The sequence below is a fragment of the Dermacentor silvarum genome, chromosome 1 (assembly GCF_013339745.2).
Source record: "Dermacentor silvarum isolate Dsil-2018 chromosome 1, BIME_Dsil_1.4, whole genome shotgun sequence".
NCBI lineage: Eukaryota > Metazoa > Arthropoda > Arachnida > Ixodida > Ixodidae > Dermacentor > Dermacentor silvarum.
In genome coordinates, this window is record NC_051154.1 from 520,529 (window position 1) to 532,248 (window position 11,720).

At 45.9% G+C, this 11,720-nt stretch overlaps 1 protein-coding gene across 1 annotated transcript in view; it reads right to left on the reverse strand.

Annotated features, from left to right (window-relative positions):
- LOC119449342 (prolactin-releasing peptide receptor) overlaps positions 1–8,658 on the reverse strand; it is a 73,230-nt gene extending 64,572 nt beyond the window's left edge. The window contains exon 1 of the mRNA XM_037712510.2: positions 8,608–8,658. The gene's annotated coding sequence lies outside the window, so the exon portion shown is untranslated. The remainder of the gene's footprint in view (positions 1–8,607) is intronic.
- Positions 8,659–11,720: the final 3,062 nt, after the last annotated feature.

Sequence of the window (11,720 nt, forward strand, 5' to 3'; positions counted from 1 at the left end):
CCTGGTTGCCTATTTACACTTTCAATTACCCTGTACTTGGTTGCCAACTTTCTTGACCTCTTCCTTCATTCTGTGTCCACGGTTTTCAGGTACAGATACTTGTGCTCTTTAGCCGCCCATTTATTTTCATCCATGTCCCTCAGTCTTTCTTCAAAACTAATTCTGCTCTGTGCTTCTCTAACTTCAAAAGAGGGCCAACCCATATCACCCGGCACTGTCTAATTTGTGGTTTTATCGTGGGCTCCCAAAGCCAACCGGCCTACCGATCTTTGGCTAACTTCCAACCCCGACAAGATATCCAATTTTACGCTTTTTGTTTATGCCCTCTGGTGGCAAACTGTGGAACGAGGTCCTATGTGGCTCTAAAGAATATACTACGGAAGTGAACCGCTGCCAGCATGATGTGGGGCGTGCGATGAAACCACTCGGCCGCTGCTTCCGACGATTCAGCACGGTTACGTTTGGGTTTATCAAGATGCCACGTGAATTGGCACAACTGTGTTTCAACAATGTCTTTTTAGGAACAGTGTTACGCCATGTGTCGAGAGTCTAGACAACCATCAATCGAAAGCTCAGTCTTTGGACTACATAAAACAAACCAGCTATTACGATAGCCGCCGTAGTTTTATGACAGTGACCGTTCTTGTCTCGAAAATCGAGTAGAAATATTCGTCGCTTCCATCATCTTCTATTAGTGAATCTTTAACAACTCTGGGTACAAAATTCTAGCTTTGCACGGATTAATCACTGCATCGTCTCATGTGCCTTGTTTCCTAGAACCTGTCTGTCACCTTCCTTTTTCAATAATCGAACTGTACTTGTAATAATTCGCGAAAACCCGGCTCGTTCCATTCAAAAGGCGTTAGCTACACGCCGCGTCCTAGTTGGTACGTGTATAAAAAGGGTACAAAAATGCAAAAATGCAAAAATGCAAAAAAGAAAGGGTAACCAGGACAGGCTTGTCTGAGAAGCGCATGTGCAAAAAGAAACACCAGGACCCGTTTGTTGAATGTAAGGGAATGTAAGGGTTGAATGTAAGGGTAAGGTTGTTTATAACCTTCCTTTAAAGTGTGGGAAAAATTACGTGGAACAAAGCAGAAGGTGCCTCAACGAGCGTTTAAAGGAACGCCGGTATAACGTAGTGTTGCGGCTCGAGGTGGCGTTTGGGCCAAGAATAATTTTGGGCCAAGACGTAACAGACTCCTCCGCCACCAAGAGATTCGACCTGAGGGTGACCAGCTGTTGCCCGAAGCGTCGAGGAGATGGCCGAGGACCCGTTGCAGCTGGGGTTCCAGCACTCGCGTCTTGCGGCCTTCTTCCTAGGCAAACACGAGCACACACACACACTCTCTCTCTCTGGTCGGTGGTGCCCGAGCGACACGCCTACCGGACGCCATGATCCCCGCATCGCTTTGCAAAATTTTACCCCTCTCTCTGTCTCTCGCCCTTTTTTTCGTAGTCAGCCCTCGGCAAGACAGAATTTAGTTACCTATCTCCGTAACTTCGACAGCAATACGTACTAAACACGTTTTTTTTTTCTTTTTGTTTAAAACAAAACCTTGAAGTTGTATTGCTGCAAAATGACGACACGTAAACCACGGTTGGATGGGGTCTAGCGAGTCAAACACAGGCCGTGAAGTCAAAGCTTCCCTCTTAAAACAATCCACATATTCCGAATTCGGCCCCACAATTTTTTCACTTCCGTGCGATTCATGCACTAACATTTCTGTCCATAATGGACTCACACTAAAGATATAAGCAAAAAAAGAAGAAAAAAAAAAAACACCTGGCGTAAACTACACACTCGGAACTACCCAAAATTTTGAGCTTATTTCTAACTACTTCACGTACGTTCTAAACGCTACTCAAGACCCTGTTGTCTTTGGTATACACGTGCGAGACACGCACCAGCGCATTGCTTCTCTGTGTCTGAGCAAGATGCGATCCAAAGGAACGGTCTTAGCACTTTAAAAAAAGTTCAATGAAATAATGGCTTCTCCGAATAACGGTTTTTTTTTTCATCCAAGAAAAAAAATATATCGCGAACACTTCCGAAAAGTGAACGGATCCTCCGGTGCGCCAACACAACGTTCTTGTTCAAATCGAGGGACCAGACCGAAAGGGAGATTTTTGAAGCTTTTTACATAATAAAAACAGGCAACAAGTGTATCAGCACGCCGTCTCTCTCGTTGTTACCAGAAGAAGTTAAATTTCTGGAATGTGCCTTGTAAAATCCTTCTTGGCGTTCAAATTTTGCGATTTTTTGTTTTGTTTTTTGATCGTTGGTTTTACACTGAAACAACGCCTCAGCGCTACTTTTTTACCATGTTTTATGCTTTTCATAGCCACGTTTAGTTTTCGTCGACTTCATCTTTACATCTCGGGTTTTTTCATTAAGCTTTTTCTTTATCCTTCATGCCTTTTATCGCATCATCGCCTCTACATTTGTTGTTTGATGTATTATTTGTTGATTATATTTCTTTTTTTTCTTTTTTATTCAAACGTATTTATCACCTCATCTTACACCTTTCTTTACCCTGGTTATTTGTTAAGTGACATCTGCCATTTTCGTTTCGTTCACATGCTCACAGTTTTCTCTCCCTCATTTGATGACGCAGCAACAACGGCTCTTGGTTAGTTTGGTGATCGCCTGTCGCAATCCTGTTTACAAGGTTACACAGCAGATATATTATTTTTTGTGTGTTTTTTTGTGTTTATCGGCACATGTGACAATGACAATGCGGGCACGTGTTCAGGATCATGAATGAAATATATGCTGCTTGCTATCCCAGAAATAAACAGTTGGCAGTCTGCGCTCGTGGTGTCGTGTGTGTTTTCTTTCTTGTGTCTTCGTTTTTTTTTTGCGCAGTTTATAAACGTCTAAAAGCCATGAACCAACTAGCCCGCCAGAACGTCCTACCCCATAATTGCCCGATAGAACCCTGTCCTAATCGTCCGGCAGAACGTAGCCGCTCAAGCACTCACCATACCTCGAGCTTGTGAAGGCCGCGTCTCCCGGTGCCACGTTCTCAGGTCCGCCGATCCCAGATCGTGAGGCCTGCCACCTTCAGCTGCTCTTCCTTGAAGTTTCCTCGAGTCGTCGAAGACTCCACGGCGTTACTGCAATGGCTGTGCCTCCCTGAGCCACGAAGACGCGTTCTGCCGATCCCAGATCCACAGAAGTCGCTCTACCGTCCGCCGTTTACCTCGAGCTCGCGAAGGCCGTGTCTCCCGGAGCCACGTTCTCAGGTCCGCCGATCCCAGATCGTGAGGCCTGCCACCTTCAGCTGCTCTTCCTTGAAGTTTCCTCGAGTCGTCGAAGACTCCACGGCGTTACTGCAATGGCTGTGCCTCCCTGAGCCACGAAGACGCGTTCTGCCGATCCCAGATCCACAGAAGCCGCTCTACCGTCCGCCGTTTACCTCGAGCTCGCGAAGGCCGTGTCTCCCGGAGCCACGTTCTCAGGTCCGCCGATCCCAGATCGTGAGGCCTGCCACCTTCAGCTGCTCTTCCTTGAAGTTTCCTCGAGTCGTCAAGGACTCCACGGCGTTACTGCAACGGTTGTGCCTCCCTGAGCCACGAAGACGAGCTCTGCTGATCCCAGATCCACAGAAGTCGCTCTACCGTCCGCCGTTTACCTCGAGCTCGCGAAGGCCGTGTCTCCCAGATCCGCCGATCCCAGATCGTGAGGCCTGCCACCCTCTGCTGCTCTTCATTCCGGTTTCCTCGAGTCGTCAAAGACTCCACGCCATTCCTCGAGCTTGCGAAGGTGCCAAAGTCCGCCGATCCCAGATCATGAGGACTGCCTTCTTCATCTCACCGCTGCCAAGCAGTTTGTAGCGGATTTAGGTGGTGTTTGGGCAAGAATCCACCAAGCCCATTGATGAGTAGAACCGGTTGTAGGAAATATAGAAACTGATTTAATTTACATTATTTACACTGGCTCCGGGTACGGAAGCCCACTCCATCAGGAGCACATTCAACGTCTCAGTTCGTATCAGGTCACGTCAACACCCTTCTCGCTGCACCACCGGTCTCCGCTTTTTCTCCCTTCGTCTTCCCTAGGAGACTAGTCTGGGGAATGGAGACTAGTCTTGGTGCGGCCAATCAGAGGGTTTGTCATGTTCACCCAACTCCTCCTCTACAGTTGTATCCTCGCGCTCGTCTTTTGCTGCCACTGCGCGGTCTTCTGGAAAACCGAGATCGTTGTCGCTCCCACGGTAGCAATTCCTGGAAGTTGGCCTCGCCTCAATCCGGTTAACTCGTCATGGCCGGTGTCGGGCGCTGTCGCCGTCTGGGCGACGCCGATGAAAGGGGCTGCCTCGGGGCAACACCAAAGGATGCCCACTCCCGATTTGGGACGCTTGTCTGCCCGCCACCGTCGGTGTCGAGCACTGTCGCCGTCTGGGCGACGCTGACGAAACGGGCTGCCTTGTGGGGAACGTACAAGTTATACGCTGGCCCAGGTAGATACGTAATAGTAGCAGAAAAGCGGGGTTGGGTTCCTTGACGCACACTGCAGGCATTGCAAGTGCGCTGTTGCCGGTGCGGATGATGGTGACCACTCGACGTGTGCTCCAGCATACAGACTGCTTCATCGTGGGAAGAGCCCGAGGAAGATTAACTCGCGAAATTATCGAAGCGGAAATGATTGATAGGCTCGGGGATAACTGTGTTTCAAAACTAACAATTGCCATTTCATGCAAAGAGTTAGCTTGCCTGCGTAATGGTGTGTACGGTTTTTGCAAACAGCGCATGTATGATGATGTAGGCGAAAAAGTGTGTGGGTCCTTTGCTCGTAATAAGGACTGTTGCAAGTTAGCGCCTGTGTGTGTCACGTATTCCTTGTCTTTTCACGCGCTATAAGCCTCACGATGTGGTACCCAACAAACCCAAATCACTGCATCACAACAAAAATGCTAGATAAAAAAAAAAACATGTAAAACATTTAAAAAAATGAAAGGAATTGTGATGCAGAACAGACGTATTTAAAACCTCGTTTTTTCCTCGGACGATAGGTGAGTGGAATGCGCTCACCGCCAGTACAGCGGAATGCCCGACCGTCCAGTCATTCTCCAACATGCTGAATAGCATTTAGACGCTATATTGTTTTTTTTTTAATTTTATTGTTGTTTTATTGTTTTGTGACATTATACGCAAGTCCTTGTTCGCTTGCTGCTTAACCGACCGAACATGCGTGATGTCTTTCAGCATACCAGTATGAATGCGACTCCTTTTCTACTCCCTTGTTATCCATATCGCGTTGCTATCAGTATGCTCTGTACAGCTCGTGCGGCTCAGGGAATATATGTCTACTTCAATGTATTGAATTCTTGTAATGCTTTTTGTTGCTGTTCATTTTTAACGCGATAGCATTAAGGGCCTTGTGTCGCAGACAATCCGGCGTCGGCGTAGGCGCGCCGGCATCGGTGGCGGAGAAAATCATCCCGAACCATGGACGATTTTGGCTCTCCGATGAAACAGACCCTCCGCGTGGCGCAAGGCGTTAGTGAAGAAAACTGAATTTCTCAAAGTAAAATCCGTCAGAAAAATCGTAAAAATACGATTAACCGCAACCAACAGACATGATAGCGTCGGATTGTAATTTGAATGTACGAGAAAACATAATTATGTAACGACGAAACTCAAACACAAACCCACTTTTCCAGCATTTCTACCATGCCAACAGCGGCGCGCCGAGGCGAAGGTGGAGAAAAAAGAAAGCTGCAGTTGCCAGGAGGCCTGACAAACATTCAGGGATCTTTGAATGCTATCGCGTAGCATTCAAAGATCATAGCAGGAGTGAGTACAGAATTATGAAAAAATACAATTAAAAATACATTCAACAAAATTCAACAAAATACAAGAAATCCTTAACAAAATAGATGATTACGCAAATCTTTTTCAGAATGCTCAGTACCGAGTCTGCGCAGAGACCCATCAAGTTGATTCCACAAATCCTCTTAAAGGCGAAGCTTGAGCGTCCTCCAGTTTTTGAAACTGTCGCGTTAAAAGGTAACGTAATAATTATTTTTTTGTTCATCTGTATATTGCACTGTCCACTCCTGCCTAAGACTAAGGCCGGCAGTATCCTGTAAATAAATAAATAGATGTATAGCATACCTGATTAAATCAAGCAGACTAGGTGACTATTTGTCACCACCCCGTTTCAAAGAATATGCCATTAAATCATTATCATAATCACCAGAAAACCTAAATATGAGAACTATATTCACCTTTATAACGGAAGAAAAAGCCAAAGAAAATAAATTTGGTGAAAAAGAATGATGCGTCTTGAGGAAGCATATTTGTTGCAGTGATTATATTTAGGTAGATCTTTTTTGCATGATTCTGTAGCAAACATTGCCGACAACCGGTACGTCTGAAGGGGTATGTACGGATGGCTATACATATCCGCCGACTCGTTATATGTGTGCCATCTCCTCTTGAGTCATGTCGGGCGATGACATAGTTTTCATGAAACAGAAGTCTGCGGGAGACCTCGAAAAAAAAAAAAAAAAACCTTCTGCGGTAATAAGCTAGTAGAATAATTGGTTTGTGGAAATAAAAGTCAAAGAGAAAACCAGGAGGCGCAAGGGGGCTTTATGTGTAAGGAACAGTCTGACAAATGCGTGCTCATTTTTACGCCATTACGGCAGAAATGGCACAGTGCGTTTGCTGCCTGCTTCGAAAACCTAACACGTCGTGTGCCATCCGGGAAGTACCAAGCAATGTGTGAGGCTCACGACCGAATTTAGAGAGAACTTCAGGAGGACTGAGCTTTGAGCTAGTTGGTCTTGCATTATAAATATGGTAGTTTAACGCAAACTATTGCACGCATACAAAACAAGAAAGTGGACAAGGACTGGCGCTTTGTAAGAGATTACAAAGCGCCTGTCCTTGTCCACTTCGTTCATTTGTGTCCGTGTATTAATTTGCGCTCAGCTACCATAAATATAATTAGAGGGACGTCAGAAGAGGTCGGAAGGTGTGTTGGCGCAGCCGAAATACTTCTCGGGAGTAAATGGGAGATGCCTTGCAAAGCAGAAAATCAGCGACATAAATGTTTTCCAGTACGGTTTCCTAAAAATGCGTGGCTCCAACACATATAAAAGTTAGCCACCTGCTTCCAAGAATATGAGCGGGACCACTTTAGTCTCCAAGTCGGCCATTACCTTAGTGGGACCATGTTTTGAGTCATATAAAAAGGCGCCGGTTACACTTTGGTGGTTCCTACGGTTTGTGAGTTTTTTTTATTTTTTTGTTTACAAATATTGATGTTTCAGTTTCTGAGACATAGCAGGAGTGAGTACAGAATTATGAAAAAATACAATTAAAAATACATTCAACAAAATTCAACAAAATACAAGAAATCCTTAACAAAATAGATGATTACGCAAATCTTTTTCATAATGCTCAGTACCGAGTCTGCGCAGAGACCCATCAAGTTGATTCCACAAATCCACCGTGCGCGGAAAGAAGGAAAACCTGAAACAATCAGGATTCGACCTGAAGGGCACAATGTTCAGGGGATCAGATCGTCGAGTACAGCGTGCAGAAGCTGCAACAACAGAAATGGGCGCCAGACCACTCAAGCCGTTGTGAACTATCTTATGCAGAAGGATAACACGATGACAAGTGCGCCGTTGTTCGAGAGATTGCAACGTTAAAACGTGCGCATACGAAGTAGGCGAGAATTGCCGGTCATAGCAACGAAAAATGAACCTGATTGCTTTTTTTTTTTTTTTTTTTTTGGGGGGGGGGGGGGGGGACAGATGCTAACATAGCTATGTCGTGCTTGAGGTGAGGTGACCAAGCAACCGATGCATATTCAAGTATGGGCTTGACCAAAGTTTTGTACGCTGTCAATTTGCATTCTCTTGTCGAGCTGCTTAACGTGCGTTGGAGATACCAAAGTTTTCGACGAGCCTTATTGCAGATTATTTCAACGTGCTTGCGCCATTTTAAATTTCATGTTAGAGTTACAGCGAGGTACTTAAACTCCGTGACATGTATTAGACTGACACCGTCATTAGTATAAGTAAAAGAAAGGGGCTGTTTCTTGTTTTGAAAAGGTTATAGCTACAGTCTTTTTGAAGTTAATAGACGTTTGCTAGGTTTCACTCTTGTTACAAAACAATAAAAAAAAAAACATTATTCAGCGCAACCTGATCATGAGCATCAGAGATGGTGTTGTAGACGACTTTGTCGTCTGCATACATTCTAAGTTTAACTTGAGTATCACCGATGATTTCTGCTACGTCATTTATGAAAATAATGAACAAAAGCGACCCCAGCTTGAGGCACCCCAGATGTAAGGTTCATGATGTAGCCGGATAGAGCTTACCACAAGTTGCGCCTGTCAGCACCTATAACTCACCAAGTGCGTACCGAGTGCCACATATAGGCAAGTTAGGGGATAACACGTCAGGGAACAATAGTGCGATCCGAATGGATATGTGCCCCGGTTTAACGCTTTGCTCGTTTTTCAGGGAGCTGAGGCCAGAAGCATTTTAGCCGTCTTTCGGCACGTAACCGAAGAAGGCCCTGCGAAACCGTGTGGCAGCAAGGAGCAGATGCAGCAACGCTTGGCTCAAAAATACTCACACGAGTTGGTCGTTGTCAGCCGTTCGGAGGTGCGGGCGGACGCCGGTCGATACGAGCCTCCATGTTGGCTCTCCACGATGTGAGCGCCCCGAGTGGATAGCAGAGCACATTCAGGCGCGGCGTTTTCAAGGCGTGCGCTGCTGAGGGGTAAATGCAGTTTTGCAAGCCTGCACTTTTTTTCATTGTTCCACACTAGGATAGGAGTGTTCATTGCCAAAGGGTACATTACACTAGGCTAATCGCATCTTAGTGGAAACAGCGCGAGAAACGAGGACTGGGACAAACACAACATGTGTCGTGGGTGTCTCGTTTGTCCCGCTTCAAGATAGTGTTCATTTTCGGAGCGTCCCTTCTACGCGCAAAATGTGCGTTTCAGGGAGTTTCTGTTTTCCGGATAAAGTGGCAAAAAATTTTACTTAATTAAGACTGTACAAACTAACATTTCCCGCATGAGTTACCCCTGCGCCTCCCTTTTTGTAAATGCAGCAGTTCTTAATACGTGCAGGCGATCTTGGAACGCAGAATTGTTCTTCTTTTTCATTGATGATCACCAGTGATGATTTAGGCTCGGGATGTACAACTAAAACAAGCGAGGGCCAAAGCAGTGGCAGATCCAGTCACTGGACATGCGTCGTGCTAACATACACAAAAACTATTAATACATAAAATATACCAGCTTTTCGCACTAATTATAAATTAAAAATGTTGTCTTATAACCTTCCCCATGTTGTAAACACGTATAAACATACAATAGGATATACCAAAGTTGAGCTGCGGAAATATTTTCTTGAAATGTGATTTTATGTCCTCGCTTGTAGATGGTGCATGTTTGCTTATTATTACTATTAATATTTCTGGGCATATGTATGACCATTTCAGCGTTTCGATTTTCAATTATATTGTTAAAATTTTGTGCAAAGATTATGAGACTCTGTATGCATAAATGGGGAATGTTCTCTGTATTTAATGTGACTATTGTATAAGTCAGGGGTTCTCAAGCATGTTCGTTCCAGGGAACCCTGCTAAGCTCCATGAAGCGTCAAGGAACCCCCCCCCCCCCGAATTAAAATGTCCTAATTAACCGAATGGCCAATTTTCCAGGGTATCAAGAAAACAAGTGAATCCTTACTACGTCAACACGCTTTTATTTACTGAATTAATCAGCAAGTCTTGCTTCTATTTCGCACAAGGGCAGTGCGGAAGCTGAAATTCTCATCTCATGACTGATTAGAGGTAGTAGCGGCAAAGGTCTCGCGAAATCCTGCGCAGCGCGGCCGCGGCGCGGTTCTTCATCTGAGACGCTTTTCACTACTGCGCGCACATCCCTATTATTTTTTCGCTAGTGAGCTGGTCGCCAACAAATTGTCCGTCCATCGCGATGTAGCCGGTGCTCTTCATCTTCTACAGCTTTGCACTGAGTCAAAGCGAAACTACTGCTTGCCGCAACCGCTGCGGACGAAACCGCGGCCGTTATCAACGCGATCATGGACGGCGACCTTGCGTTTCAGAAGGCAGGCGGTCGACGCACGCACCCAAGTCAAAACGAAACTACCGTTTGCTAAAACAAGTGCACATGAAACCGCGTTCGCTATCGACGCGATCATGGACGGCGAAGGTACGCAGCCGACGCGCGCACCGAGTCAAAACGAAACTACTGTTTGCTGCAACCGCTGCGGACGAAACTGTGGTGGCTATCGACACGACCATAGATGGCGACTACGCACTGGTGAAGGCATGCGGCTAACCGCCAACACTAGAGTATACTAGACAATGGTCGAGTGGGCCGAACGGCGCTCTGCCGATGAGGCGCCGCGTGTGGAAAAATAGTGCGAGGGCGCTGCGAGTGAACTGGATTAAGGCGGAGACACGCTCCGCGGCATATTCAACGTACTTTCGCTGCGGGCGCCGAGGCCGATTGCGCATAGTACGCTCTTAAAGTAGCGCTTTATTTCAACTGCAATTTTATGTTTCCACCATTTTGCCAAACATATATATTTGAGGCATAGATTTTACAAAGCGACGTCTTCAATTTTGCTGTCGTAGTCAAGCGCGTCGTCTGCTAGCCAGCGCGCGTTCGCTACGCGGACGCTGGCGGACGCCCAGTTTTTCTCGCAGAACCTCTGTGCAGTACATTTTTTTAATGGTTTAGTTACTTCGGTGCGCCCATGACTCTTTACGGCCGGTGCCAAATGTAGTTTTAGCCAGGTGAACTGCTGTTTTTACCACTGTCCTCTAAAGGTAACTGGTATCTCCGCACCATGAAGGCTGCGTAAGAAAATTTTATTATTGATATCGTGTCATTTTGCACGCGCTTCTTCTTGGTGGATATTCATCAGGGACAATGATCGAAGAAAACAATATTAGAGTGAAATAAACCAGGTTTATTAACTGGGTGGCGCGAAGAATGACCAATGTATTTCTAGGTAATGAAATCAAAGGGTACATAGACATATATATTTACGATATATATATGTAAGGGAAAAAATAACAGGTATGCGAAATGCAATAATTGAAAAAGTGAGAACTCCCCTATATATATATATATATATATATATATATATATATATATATAATGTGTATGTGTGTGTGTGTGTGTGTGTGTGTGGACCCGCCGGGGTGGCTCAGTCAGCTAAGGCGTTGCGCTGCTGAGCACGAAGTCGCGGGATCGAATCCCGGCCTCGACGGTCGCATTTCGATGGAGGCGAAATGCAAAAACGCCCGTGTGCTTGCGTTGTAGTGCACGTTAAAGAACCCCAGGTGGTCAAAATTACTCCGGAGCCCCCTCCACTACGGCGTGCCTCATAATCAGAACTGGTTTTGGCACGTAAAACCCCCGAAAGAAGAAAGATGTGTGTGCGTGCGTGCAAGTGTTATTGATATACTGTACGACGCCGAATAGTCATTTCCGTTCGAATGTAACGCATAACAGCACTATTGAAATCTCAAGGGTGAGTGACTGCATGCAAGTGCATTCCGAATGATTTGTGCTGCCGGAGAGTCGTGGCTGTTGCGCAGAGGCGCAGTTCCCGAGAGAATTAACGGACGGGTGTTAATAAGTCCTGCTCAACAAGTTCCTAGCTCTCATTCAATATAAACGCCCCGTTTTGGGGCAG